The 12908-nt window shown below is 40.4% G+C and overlaps 1 protein-coding gene across 17 annotated transcripts in view; it reads left to right on the plus strand.

Moving 5' to 3' along the window:
• The window catches only part of Sgms1 (sphingomyelin synthase 1), a 292465-nt gene that overhangs the window by 35931 nt on the left and 243626 nt on the right, over positions 1-12908 (plus strand). For 11 of the 17 annotated variants that reach the window (XM_074078860.1, XM_074078858.1, XM_074078859.1 and 8 more), the window contains one exon: positions 5842-5930. The exons of 4 other annotated variants lie outside the window; for them this stretch is intronic. The gene's annotated coding sequence lies outside the window, so the exon portion shown is untranslated. Of the gene's footprint in view, positions 1-3402; positions 3579-5841; positions 5931-12908 lie in introns of those variants that run through there. 2 more of the 17 variants (XM_074078851.1, XM_074078852.1) reach the window with 2 other exon arrangements.

The following is a 12908-nucleotide window of genomic DNA, read 5'->3' on the forward strand; positions in this document are numbered from 1 at the left end:
AATTGAACAGTTATAATTTCTTTTATTTTTCTTCTCTTTTTCTTTTCTTTCTTGGTTTATTCTGAGACAGGGTCTCACAATGTAACCCAGACTGGTCTAGAACTCTTTGTGTAACTCAGGCTGACCTTGAACTCATGGTCCTCCTGCCCCCGTTTCAGCCTCCCCAGTGCTACTGCTGTAATATTCTCCTAAAGGGTGTAACTTTGAGTTATGCCCCCTTCTTAGCTGATAGCAGTAGTCAGATTAAAGCATTTTAAGCGGAGATTTCACTAATGGACAAATGAGGAGCACAAATTGGTTTGCTGTGAGATTCACTTGGTGTGAGGGATCACTGCGCCTCCTTCATTCCCTGAGATGAGCTGTGTACCCCCACAGCTCACGTTTTATAGCTGGGTCAGAGGATCAGACTGACCTTTACCTCATGCTGATTGGCATTCGTAAGTAGTTCAGTCTCTGTGATCCTTTGTGATAAAAGTTCTTTACTGATTTTTTTTTAAAGGTCTAAACCTGGAAGAGAAGGTGGAATGTCCTGAGTAGTACTGTGGAGTGAGGTTAACAGAAAGGTGAAAATGATCCCAGCTCCATAGCATGACATTTGATGTAAAGGGAGCTATGATTGCAGTTGTAGATCTTCCCACATTGTACTCAAGTACTTGGTCAGTCATCATGGTTCTTAGAGGGTGGCTAGCTACTGTTCTGTGTCCCAGTCTCAGTTCTCATTTCTTTACGGTGTCTTCATCAAGAGTCCTCGTGTGTGTACACATTTATAGATGCTTAGGAGCTAGTCTTGCTCATTTAGAGAAGCCTTTTTGGGCAGTGGTGGTCTCTTCTATGGTGATTTCTGTTTTGAACGAAAGATTAGTGATGGCAGTAAAGGTTTTTATAGAGATAAATTCCATATCTGAAATCATAAGTCGCTTTGCACAATCTTGGTTGCTTGTTTACTCTTTGGCTTCCAGGTGCTTATTATTAAAAAAATTTTTTTTGATGGTACTGGGGTTTGAACTCAGGGCCTCATGCTTGCTATGCAGACACTGTATCACTAGAGCTGTGCCCCCATTCCTTTTTATTGTTACTTATTTTTGGATAGGGTCTTGTACTCTCCCCAGGGTGAGCCTAGACCATGATCTTCCTATCTTTATATGGCCTCCTGCATAGGTGGGATAACAGGGGTGAACCACCTGCATCACTTATTGATTGAGATTTAGGGGAGGTGTCTTACTAACTTTTTGCCTGGGCTGGCTTTGAATGGTGATCTTCTTTATCATTGCCTGGGATTACTGAGCCTGTAGCTGGGATTATAGTGTGAGCCACCATGAGTGGTTGAATGGTTATGTTTTAAAAAGATGAGGAGGAGCAAGTGGGGCTCCACATGAAGCAAATGGAGCTTTGAAGGATGGATGAAAGGAAAGTTTATGGAGCTCAATCTGGCCTAGACCTTTTAGATATGGGATAATTTTTTAAAACTCTGAAGTTAGTGTAGGAAGGAGCAGGAAACACTCTGGAACTAATAGGTGTAGGCAAGGACTTCCTCAATAGAACCCCAGCAGCCCAGCAACTAAGAGAAAGAATGGACGAATGGGACTTCATAAAATTAAAAAGCTTCTGCACAACAAAAGAAATGGTCTCTAAACTGAAGAGACCACCCACAGAGTGGAAGAAAATATTTGCTAGCTATACATCAGACAAAGGACCAGAATATACAGGGAACTTAAGAAACTAAACTCTCCCAAAATCAATGAACCAATTAAGAAATGGGCAACTGAACTAAATAGAACTTTCTCAAAAGAAGAAATTCAAATGGCCAAAAAACACATGAAAAAATGCTCACCATTCCTGGCCATAAAGGAAATCCAAATCAAAACCACACTAAGATTCCACCTCACCCCTGTTAGAATAGCCATCATCAAAAACACCATTAACAACAGGTGTTGGTGAGGATGTGGGAAAAAAGGAACCCTCGTACAATATTGGTGGGAATGCAAGCTGGTGCAACCACTCTGGAAAAAATTTGAAGACTTCTTAAAAATCTAAACGTAGATCTGCCATATGATCCAGTAATCCCACTCCTGGGGATATACCCGAAGAAATGCAACACAGGTTACTCCAAAGGCACCTGCACACCCATGTTTATTGCAGCACTATTCACAATAGCCAAGTTATGAAAACAGCCAAGACACCCCACTACTGGCTAATGGATCAAGAAAATGTGGTATTTATATACAATGGAATTTTACTCAGCCATGAAGAAGAATGAAATCTTATCATTTGCAGGTAAATGGATGGAACTGGAGAGCATCATTCTGAGCGAGGTTAGCCAGGCTCAGAAGACCAAAAATCATATGTTCTCCTTCATATGTGATCTTTAGATCTAGGGCAAATACAGCAATGTGATTGGACTTGGGTCACACAACAAGGGGAGAGCACATACAGGAGATACGGGGATAGGGAGAAAACTCAAAACATGAAAATATTTGATGTCCCCACTGCAGGGGAACTAACACAGAAACCTTAAAGTGACAGAGGTCAACATAAGAAGGGGATCAAGAACCAGTGTAAAGATCAATTAGAGATGAATCAACCTGGGTAGTAACACATTTGTACATGGAAGCAATGCTAGGAATCTCTCTGTATAGCTGTCCTTATCTCAACTAGAAAAAATGCTTTGGCTTTCTTATTATTGTTTATTTCTACTCTTCAATGGAATTGAAGAAAAGCGCAGAATATGTTCTGCCTGGAAGTGAAGGGGGAGGGGTGAGAGGGTTGGGTCTGGGGGCAGGGGGAAGAAATGACCCAAACAATGTACGCACATGTGAATAAATGAACAATAATAATAAAAAAACTTTATGTTGAAGTGTAACAGACCTACAGAAATACACATTTTATAAATATATATTGCAGTACAATTTCACAAACTGAACATCCCCCAGTTTAAGAAACAACTTTACTAACATCACTTCACCCATCCTTCTACACACTGCTCTGCTCTATCCAGGGAAAACTATTGCCTTGACTTCTAGCAGCCTAAATTAGTTTTGCCTATTTTTCACGTGTATGTGTGTGTAAAACACAGACTACTCTTTTGAGCCTGGCTTTTCTCAATCAGTAGTATACTAGCAAGGTTCCTCCCTGTTGTTGCATACAGGTATAGATTGTTCATTTTCATTGCTATAGAGCTTTCCAGTGTGTGAGAATAGCACCATTTATTTGTTTATTCTGCTTTTGTAGGTAATGTGGGGGGCTTACCCAGCCAGAGCAACCTTCAGCAGAAGTGGGGATTAAACTAGGTTTCCACCCTTACCTGGTTAAGTGGAGTAGTCCTAGGTTGTCCAATTTCTGCCCGTCTTCTGCTGTGATACGAAGAAGTCTTGACATCTGATTGAGTCTGTGTGGTTCCTTCAGTCCTGCAGTGACTCCTGCTGTTCCTCCTGACCCACCATGCTCCCTGCTGGCACTGGTCTTCTACACTCTTGTCTGCCATGGTGACTCTCTGCAGACCCTCCAGGGAGACTGTGCAGGACACACCAAACAACAGACAATCAATAATTAGTTACTGATGGAAAGCTGTGGCCTTGAACGTGAGGAGCCTGTGTTTTGGTTATGGGTTCACGGTGGGGTCATGGGCCACATCCTGGAAACCAGTTGTGCTGTAGAATTTAGAGCTGTAAATTTGGGGCTTACATGGACCATGATGGTAGCAGGTCTGAAATTAGCAGGGAGTAATAGGCACTGTGGAGACTGAGTATATATCCCCCAGTCAAATTTTGACCCAGTAAAACATGACTGGCTTAAATTAGCAAGTCTACTGATTTCTAATCTTTAGGGAATAGTGTGTTCATTATAAGCAATCATTCCTCATGTGGCTTTATGACCGAAATTCTGTTTCTATAAGTAAAGATTTATTCAAACACAACCATGCTCATTTGTTTATGTATTAGTCTATGTATAACAGTATAGTTGAGTTGTAGGGAAAGAGATGAGGGTTGAGTAATTGTAACAGTGGCCGTATGGTCCACAAAGCCTAAATCAATGCCATTTAGGCCTTATGAAAAGTTTGCCATCTCCCACTTTACTTCATAAAGGGAAGGACATAGTAATTGTAACCTCTGTAGTCATCCAATAACCTGAGCTCATTAAGTTATGTTAAGGTCTTCATTCATTCATTCATTTATTCATCCATCCAACAAATATTTAGAATGCTTTCTGTACTTATTTTAAGTAAAAAGTGATGAAAATCACTTAGGGTTCTTGCCCTGAAGAAATTTATGTGTTAGTAGGAGTTTGGAGTTCCATTGTAAAATTGTGTTTTCTATGAATCAAGACAAAAGTAGAGGGCTGATGGAGTACATGAAGCCATGAGTTCAAACCCCAGTACCACCACCACCACCAAGAAAAAAAAAGAGCAGAGTACAGAAATATATTACCAATTGCTCAATTTAAAGCTAACATGTCAGCTATATCAGTTTTACAAATTTGATAATTATTTTACATAATCCCATGGTTACTTTGGTTATGAGGAGCATGTTGAATGCCATACACACCACTCCTTACAGTGTTAGAGGTCCTAATTGTGACCCTGGCCTTGTCTGGAGAAGGGCTGAAAACCTTTTGAAGTGCTTATTGCAGTGAGCCAAGCAGACCTCTAATCTTATGCAACTTTAATAATAAATACTGAACCTCAACAGAAAGAACAGCAAACCAAGATAATAAAGCTTGGAGTGGAGAGTAACAAACTCATCTGTCTCTATTGGGATGCTGAGCTGTTTGCTTGCTCAAGGTCGTAAAAGATTCTTTCTGCTTATTAGAGTCTGCTTGTAGTGAACATTGAAAATATAGCAATAACTCTTAGAGTTCTCTGAGGAATGTGTTTTTAGCGTTTCTTAATCCTGGTTGGCATTTGTTGTGTTTTTTGGGTGGACACTCAAATGTTTGCCACCCCAAGACTGTCCTTTGGCAAGCCTGAAGGCAGCACTGTGAAATCAAAGGAATGAGCCATCCTTTGTAGCCCAAGAGGTCCTTTAGGATGTGAGATTGGATGTTTATTTGGATGTTTTAGTTGTAATTATTTAGCTGTATGAGATAATTCAGAGGTGTGAAATGCTTGAAGCCCAATAATGTTACATGACCGGTAGGAGCCAGCAGATGTCAAATGAGATGTTAATTTGCCATCTTTTGAGGCAGTGATCTAGGGGACCAGCAGGACTGTCCTGAAATGTTAGGCTCCTGGAGGAACCACAGAGAACGATTGTTAGCTATTGCAATGAAGAGTTTAATGAATGTGCTCAAAACTCCAAACTACTTTGTTTTGTTGCCAAATTTGATAAATAAAGTTTAGGTGTAGTTGACTTTTAGGAGGAAGGAATGGTCTGCATGTAGTTTGTCCTCAAAGGTTCATGTGCTAAAACTTGGTCCTCAAGGTAGTGGGACCTAGTGGACAGTGATTAGGCTGGTGGAGGTTCTGCAGAGATTAATGTAATTTTTACAGGACCCGTGTTAGTTACTTGAGAAGGGGTTGTCATAGGGGAGCTTGACACCTTCCTCCAATCCATCTTCTGCACATGCTGCTCTCAATCCTTGCATGTGCTCTCACCATCATCATGCCATTCTCCATGGCCCTCACCATAGCCGAACAGAGGTTGATGTCATGCTCTTCAACCTCCTGAACTGTGGGCAAGGTAGATCACTTTTCTTTACAAATTGGCCAGCATCAAGTGTTTTCTTATAGCAATGGAAAATGGACCAATATAGTATCCATTTACATCTTCTTATATTTAAAATGTTTTAAATAATCTAATCCTGTTCTTTATTTTAGTCATTCTTTTGTTGTGGTTTATATTTAAGGAAGGAAGACAACTGAGAAGACCAAGAGAAAACAACTATGACCATTATTTGTCCTTACAAAGATGGAAACTGCACACTTATTTCTTTAGGTAAAAATATAGTTTTCTGAAACAAATTTGTTTTTCTGATAAGCCACAGCACTTGTTCTGTGGCATTAGAAAAAGTAGACCTTCTGTTCTACATAATGCAGAGTTATCTTGCCAAGAACTTTGGCCTTGGGAGTGTTGATTTGTCAAGACCATCTAATTAAAATTTACTTCATCAGTCTCCCAAGTATTATTTTCAGAAAGGAAAGTACCAAGGTACAGATTAATTTAGCTTGATAGAACAAAGTGTGTCTTAAAAAGAGTTTTAATTTGATTCAGTTGCAAGCAACAGAAAACTCAATTCAACCTATCTTATGTGGAGACTATTGGTGCAAGTGATTGAAAGTCTAGGTACGACTCCCTTCTGGGTGTGGGGGCATTGACTCAGGATCCAAGGGATGTCATGGGGGTCCATCTTTGTTGTGTGTTCATGGGCTGTAAACTGGCAGCTTTAGGTTCACATCATTAAGTGATGGGTATACTTAGGAGAACATTACTGAGAAGAAATTCACACTGGTGAGTTTTCCACCCGCTGGTGGGACATTCAGACGTATCCTGTATCCCGGGTTGGAAATGTTTGTTGGTGGTTTAATCAGATGCAGTGTTTTTGTGGTGGAAGGTGACTGGAGCCTGTCACCGTGAGGTGAGGCTCTGGTGATGGACTTTGGGCCACGACAGGATGATGCTTCCAAAGCTGTTCAGTCTAGAAGTAGTCATCATCCCCTTAAGAATTTTCCTCTACACTTGCGAGAATGTTCTGATAGCCTTAATGAAGGAGACTTGCTCGTGGGACTCAGCTGTTGATATGACCCAGACATCTAGGGAGGGTCATGTTGCTTTTTGAGGACAATGACAATGGCTTCTTTGTATTTACTGCAGACTCAAGACATTGGAAGCTAAAAGAATTAATGTGGGTAATCCATGATACACGCCCAAAATATGCAGCCATAAAAGCAAGGAAAAACTCAGCAGAAAACACAATTTTGGCTCTTCCTGCAGTGCTTTTGAGGAAAAATGGTGCATTCAGTTTTCACAAAGCTTGCTTCATGGCCAAACCCACTCGCTGCCGTGCGATCCTAACTGTCCTGCAGGACTGTTTCTTCCCCCACTGCAACTGTGCCTGGGCGTGGGAGGCGCTCAGATGGCTCTTGAGCGAACAAACGTTATCTGAACTCTGCCTTTGCCCTCATTTTCAATTTTTCTTTTGAAAAGACATCTCTAAGAGTGTCTTTAAGAGTTTCAGCTCTAGTCTTAAGTTCCCTTTTGTCTGAAGACACTTCATTGTTTTTGTTGTCTCTTTAGATGAAGGTGGTGGTGTATGAGGATTGATTCCTACCACTGGATTTACCTTGATGTTTACATTCCAAATAATATCAACGATTCAGAGTAAAGGGATTAGCTAATATTTCTGTAGAAAGATCCTAAATTTGCCAAATGCTTGTGGGAATCACAGTAGATTCTTAGATTTAATCCTTCTTACTTTTTTCTTAGCTCCTCTGGAGCCTTTTGCCTTGCTGAGTAAGCTGGCATTGGATATTAATAGTTTCTTCATTGCCTTTAACTTGAGCTTACTGTATCGTGGAGAAAACAGGATCAACCATATTTTCTGTGAACCAGCAACAAATATAATACCATTATTATCTGTTATGGGATGGGCACTATCTTGAGTTTTTTGTTGATTATCTGATTTGATATTCTCAACCATGATCTCAACAATGATCATAGGATCATTATTCAATAGATGAGGGAAGAAACAGAGGCACAGCTAGATGGCTGAGTGGCCACAGGCCTTAGCAATCATGTACACTGTACTGACAACTAGTCTGGGCCAGTGTCTAGGCCAGAGGCTCTCAAACTGGCTGTCCATTAGATCACCCTGAGGTATTTAAAAGCACCCCATGTCCACTTACGCCCCTATCCCATACATTCTCCTTTACTTGGTCTAGGGTGCATTCAGGATGGAGCACCCTTAAATGGTTCCTGGAATGGGAGCATTGGTATCAACTGATAACTTGTTGAAAGAGGCGATTCTTAGGTCCTACGTGGATGTCCTGAAACTGGGAGTGGGGCCTGGTGGTCAGTGTTTTAATGAGCCCTCCAGCTGATTCTTTTTAAAAAAAAACGTAATGGAATTAAAAGCAACATAAAATCTACCATCAGTAGTGTTAAATATATTCATAGTTTTGTGCAACAGAGCTCCAGAACTTTTTCATCTTGCAATTCTGAAACTATACCCATTAGACAGCTCTCCTTTTCTCCCTCCCCCAACCTCTGGTGACCACCATTCTACTTTCTGTTGCTATGAATTTACTACTTCAGATGCTTCATATAAAAGGAACACCAAGTGATTTGATGCACACTAGCTCCATACTTAATTTGGCTCATTTCCCATTAGACTTCTGCCCACACTGTCAATGTCAGCCACTCTTAAGTCTCAAACTCACCTCCTGCATCCATGCTGTCTAGTCCTGCTTCTGCTACTTGTTCTCTATCATGTTCATCAAGTTGCTTAGTTTCCCTGAGGTCACCTTCTTATCTGTAAAAAGGGGTTAACCTGACTCGCAGAGTTGGGTTATATTAAATGATTGGACATGTGAAAGAATTTTGTAAGTTGTCAGGTTATATAACAGGAGTACCTTAAGTGCAGATTTTAATACTTCTTTTTAAAGGTTAGGTTTTGTTTTTTAAGGGTCCTGTTCCACAATCCACTTATTAAAGATGTTAGTCTCTTTATGTTATCCCCCTCCATTTCTTATCTATTTCTTATTCTGTCCATTTCTTATTCTATGTAAATATGATTTATAGGTGTGTTACACAGCATAGTTTGAGTACCTTAACTTTCTCATGTGCAAATTTTATTTTCCTTGGATTTAGTAATTGTTTTTTAAAAAATAATTTTTCTATGCAGAGATCAATTATTTAACCACAAATGAATCTCCTTTCAAGTCCTTAACACACATCAGCTGTTTTGAGTTTCATCTTCTTGAAGAACTCTCTCCTGGAGCCTCATGCTGAGCACCAATCTTCATGACTTGCTCTGTAGGCCTGCTGTGCACCTTGTCTTGGGAATCTCTTTGATGTACCATTCTGAGCATTTCCTTGTTCCTGCTCCTGTACTGGCTTCCTTCTTTCCTTATTCCATACTCTCATTTTACTCTCTTCTTTTTGTAGAACACATCTTCTAGAAGCTCACTAACAAATTGCAAACAGGAGGTAAGACTTTTGAGTTGTAATACACCTGAGATGTTGCATTCATATTTAATTTATAGTCTGTCTGGGTATAGAATTCCAGGTTGGAAATTCCTGAGCTGTGGGATAGCTGTGGAATTGCTCATCGTCTCCTGGCACCTGGTGTTGAAAGTGAGAAGGCCAAGACCTGCTGATTTTCAGTTCTCTGACTTTATTTCTGGGGTTAGTAGTTCTTATTTAAAATCCTTTCTTTTTCTGGAGACAGGTTCTAGCTGTGTAGCCCAGGCTGGCCTGGAGCTCCAGATCCTTCTGCCTCTGCCTCCCAAGACCAGGGATTCTTCATCTTCAGTGTTCTGAAATGTCATAAGAATATTCTTTTTGGGGACTATTTTCGTTTCCTGTGCTGAGGACCATGTGGGCACTTTTATCTATAACTCTCATTCTTCATTTTTAGAAATTTTCTTCCTTTCTCTTTTTTGAGACTTGGGCTTGCTTGTTTAGCCTAGGTTGGCCTTGAACTCAAGATTTTCCTGCTTTAGCCTCCTGAGTTCTTATGCCTCCATGCCCAGCTACAAGTTTCAGCATGGAATCCCTTTATTGATTTTTCTCTATTTTCTTCTCTTCTGGAATTCCTGTTAGATGTTGACTCATTCCATCATTACCGCATCTTTCCTCTTATTTCCTACCTTACCTGTTAAGCTATTTTCTTAGGACATGTCCTAAATTTCTCTTCTAACACTTCTATTAAATTTTTTCATGTTTGTTATGGTTTTCATGTTTTTATAGAATTGAATTATTTAATGACAGAATACTTTTTTTAGCTAAGATTAATGATTTTTTTTTTCCTATTGAAACTCTTCCTGTATAACTTTTTTTTTCAAGTTGCTTTTCCCTTCTGTCTTCATGTTGAACACTTCATGTATCTGATGCTTGAATGTCTGAAATGAAAAGTGGGGCTTCACAAACTGGAAGAGTTGGCCTGTTTGGGTCTGCTGAGTTAGTTGCCTTCATCTCTCTTACTTCTAGCTTTAAAACATTTACCATTTTAATATCTGCTACTGTTATCTTTGTTCTTATGGATTTATGCCTTTGAAAAGAAATGATTGTAAGCCGGTCATGGTGGCAGAGGCCGAGTAAACTCATAACTGAAGAGGCTGAGGCAGGAGGATTGCGAGTTCAAGGCCAGCTTGGGCTCATATTGAGACCTGACCTCAGAAACAAAACAAAACAGAAAAATGGTGGTTGTTGTGTTGGGGTTTTAAGAGTGAGTGGAACTAAATTTTGTGTTCATTTAACATGAAGTCAATATAAAAGTCTTTAAAAAAAATCCGGGTCAGGATTTGTAGTGTGAGCATTTGGTCGGACACACACCTGCAGTGGTGAGCACTAGCTTGTGTTCCCTATTTTTAAGGCATGATATATATTTAGATGATCTCAGCAGAGTTCTTGGCTTTCTTGTTAACTCTGCAGCAGCTGCCTCTTTTTTCTCAGCTAAAGGCTTTTATTTCAGGTGCTAAAGCACCAACCAGTAAATTTATAAATGATAATTGGACCTTGTGATTAAAAAAAACCAAAAAACAAAAAGAACCCTTATTGATGTTTCTAAAAGGAATTTTCTGAGGGCTAAGCATATAATCCTTAGATTAAAGGCAGCTGACACATTAAACCTTCTCACATAAAAAGCCGAATAATAGGCTTTGGAGCCATTTCTCCTTGGCCACCCACAAAGGGCATTCCTGCTGGCCAAAGAGATTGGCCATAAATAAGGCTGAATTTGTGATATTTATCCTTAGTAAATGGTTCCACAAAGCATTCAAGCTCAGACTAGCAGTGAGCAGGTAAAAAGCTTGAATTCAGATAGCAGGCCACTGCAAGTATCCAACAGTTTCAGGAGGGCAGAGAGATTTTTTTTTTTTTTTTAAACTATAGGTAACTGATCTCGGGTTATTCCTGATGCACTGCGTGTGAATTCAGTTGCTTCCTGTCTCTCTGGATGTTGACTGTACCCCTGTCGGTATCCATGCTTCCCTCCAGCTTGCTGAAGCACAGCATACCTTGGCTACTGTTCAGTAACTGAGATGGTGGATATGTTGTTTTTGGGCCTGCTGTTGATTAGATAAAGAAGTCCTTCCCAAGCCTTCCAGCTCTGTGCCATAGCAGCTCCTGAACAGCTGTAACGTCACCACTGGGAAAGGAGAGGAAACCCTTGGCTTCCATGCTGATTGCTTATCCAAAGCACTTGCCCCTTGAATATACCAGGTTGTGTGCAATACAGGGAAACTGCTTTTCTCTTAGAAGTATTGGACTGTCACTACTGTATGGACTTTTGTGGAAATCAGACTCATAGGTTTTCTGCCTTTAGAAAGTCAGTCTAGTCTATTGAAGTTACCAACAATCTAGTGATAATTTTAGCTGTTGTCTTATGGTTGAATTAAAATGAAGAGGAAGCACAGTACCACAGAGAGTGCCTGGTTATTTGTTGGGTTTTCAAAAAGCTGCATATAAATAAATGATAAATTCCTGGATATTGGGAAAAGACATTTTTTTTTTTAATTAGCAACTCTTGCCTTTCTTCATACTACTCTGTCTCTTCTCCATGTCCTCATCTCTTTTCATGGTGGGGAAGTGAGCTGTAGGAGCTATGTCCTTGACCTAGCAGACACAGCCCGGGGTATTCAGTGCTGAGAAGGGACCCTGTGGATGATAACAGGCTAGCTGACCCCCACTCTGCTGGGTTTCCTTCTGCGTTCATCATTCCCATTGATTATCGCAGTGGCTGCCTTTGCCACACTTCCACTTTGAAAGTCCAGTCATGGCACAATAGCTTCTCAGACCCCCTCAGCTTAGCTGAAGAGCCTAAGCCTTTCAAAAGACTCTTCTGAATTTTGAGGACCAGCAAAAGATAATAATCTTTTTTTTTTAAATTAAAAGGAGAGCTATAAATGTTCTTTGCAGAAACTGCCAGCTTCTGATCTTGCTATAACTAGTTCACTCCCAGAGCTTGACGTCCCAGCTCTGTGTGGTATTTATAGATCCCTGGATAAACGAGCCAAGGAAGAACCAAATACATGGTTTCCAAGTAGATTTAGATTATATGTGCATTTGACAATGATTATTTAAAATCTTATTCTGTTGCCAACGTGGTATTGGCATTCAGTATGTGGTAATTGTCATTCATATTCTTTATCAAACTCTGGCAGGCGTTTAATACATACATTATCATGTAATAGGTGACATCAGAAGTGCTATCGGGAAATGAAGTGTTAAATTTATGACATAGATGATTGTGTGATTCAAAAAGTATGTGAAGTAGCACGGGACAGATAATGGCTTTGTCACTTGAGGTTGTGAATAGGCCCCTCATCTGGGTGGGAATTTAACCACCCAGTTTCTCTGTTGGAAAAATTGTTCCTCAGCAGAGTATGAATGAAATATTCTATCTATTGTGGGACTCCTCCAGCTTGTGGAGGGGACAAGAAGAAAAGGTGGCATTTATGGAATTTGGCTATTTTGCTCCTCCAGCTGCAGCTGCAGTGACTGCTGGGAAGAGAGCAGGGACAAGGGTGACTCTTCAGCAGCTCTGGGACCAGTGTACTTGGTGAGGGGTTTCAGAGGTTGCTGGCATTTTACAGGAGACCTCAGTATGTGGTGCTTTGTGTGGAGGCCACAGTTAGCACACTATTAGGGAGGTTGGCTGTGAGTCTAGAATGAGGAGGAACTGGCCATTGTGTTTAAAGAAGCCAGGTTTTGCCTGTGGTGAGCTGCTTCAGTCAGCATATGCTGAGGGGTCCC

Source organism: Castor canadensis, chromosome 7 (assembly GCF_047511655.1).
Source record: "Castor canadensis chromosome 7, mCasCan1.hap1v2, whole genome shotgun sequence".
NCBI lineage: Eukaryota > Metazoa > Chordata > Mammalia > Rodentia > Castoridae > Castor > Castor canadensis.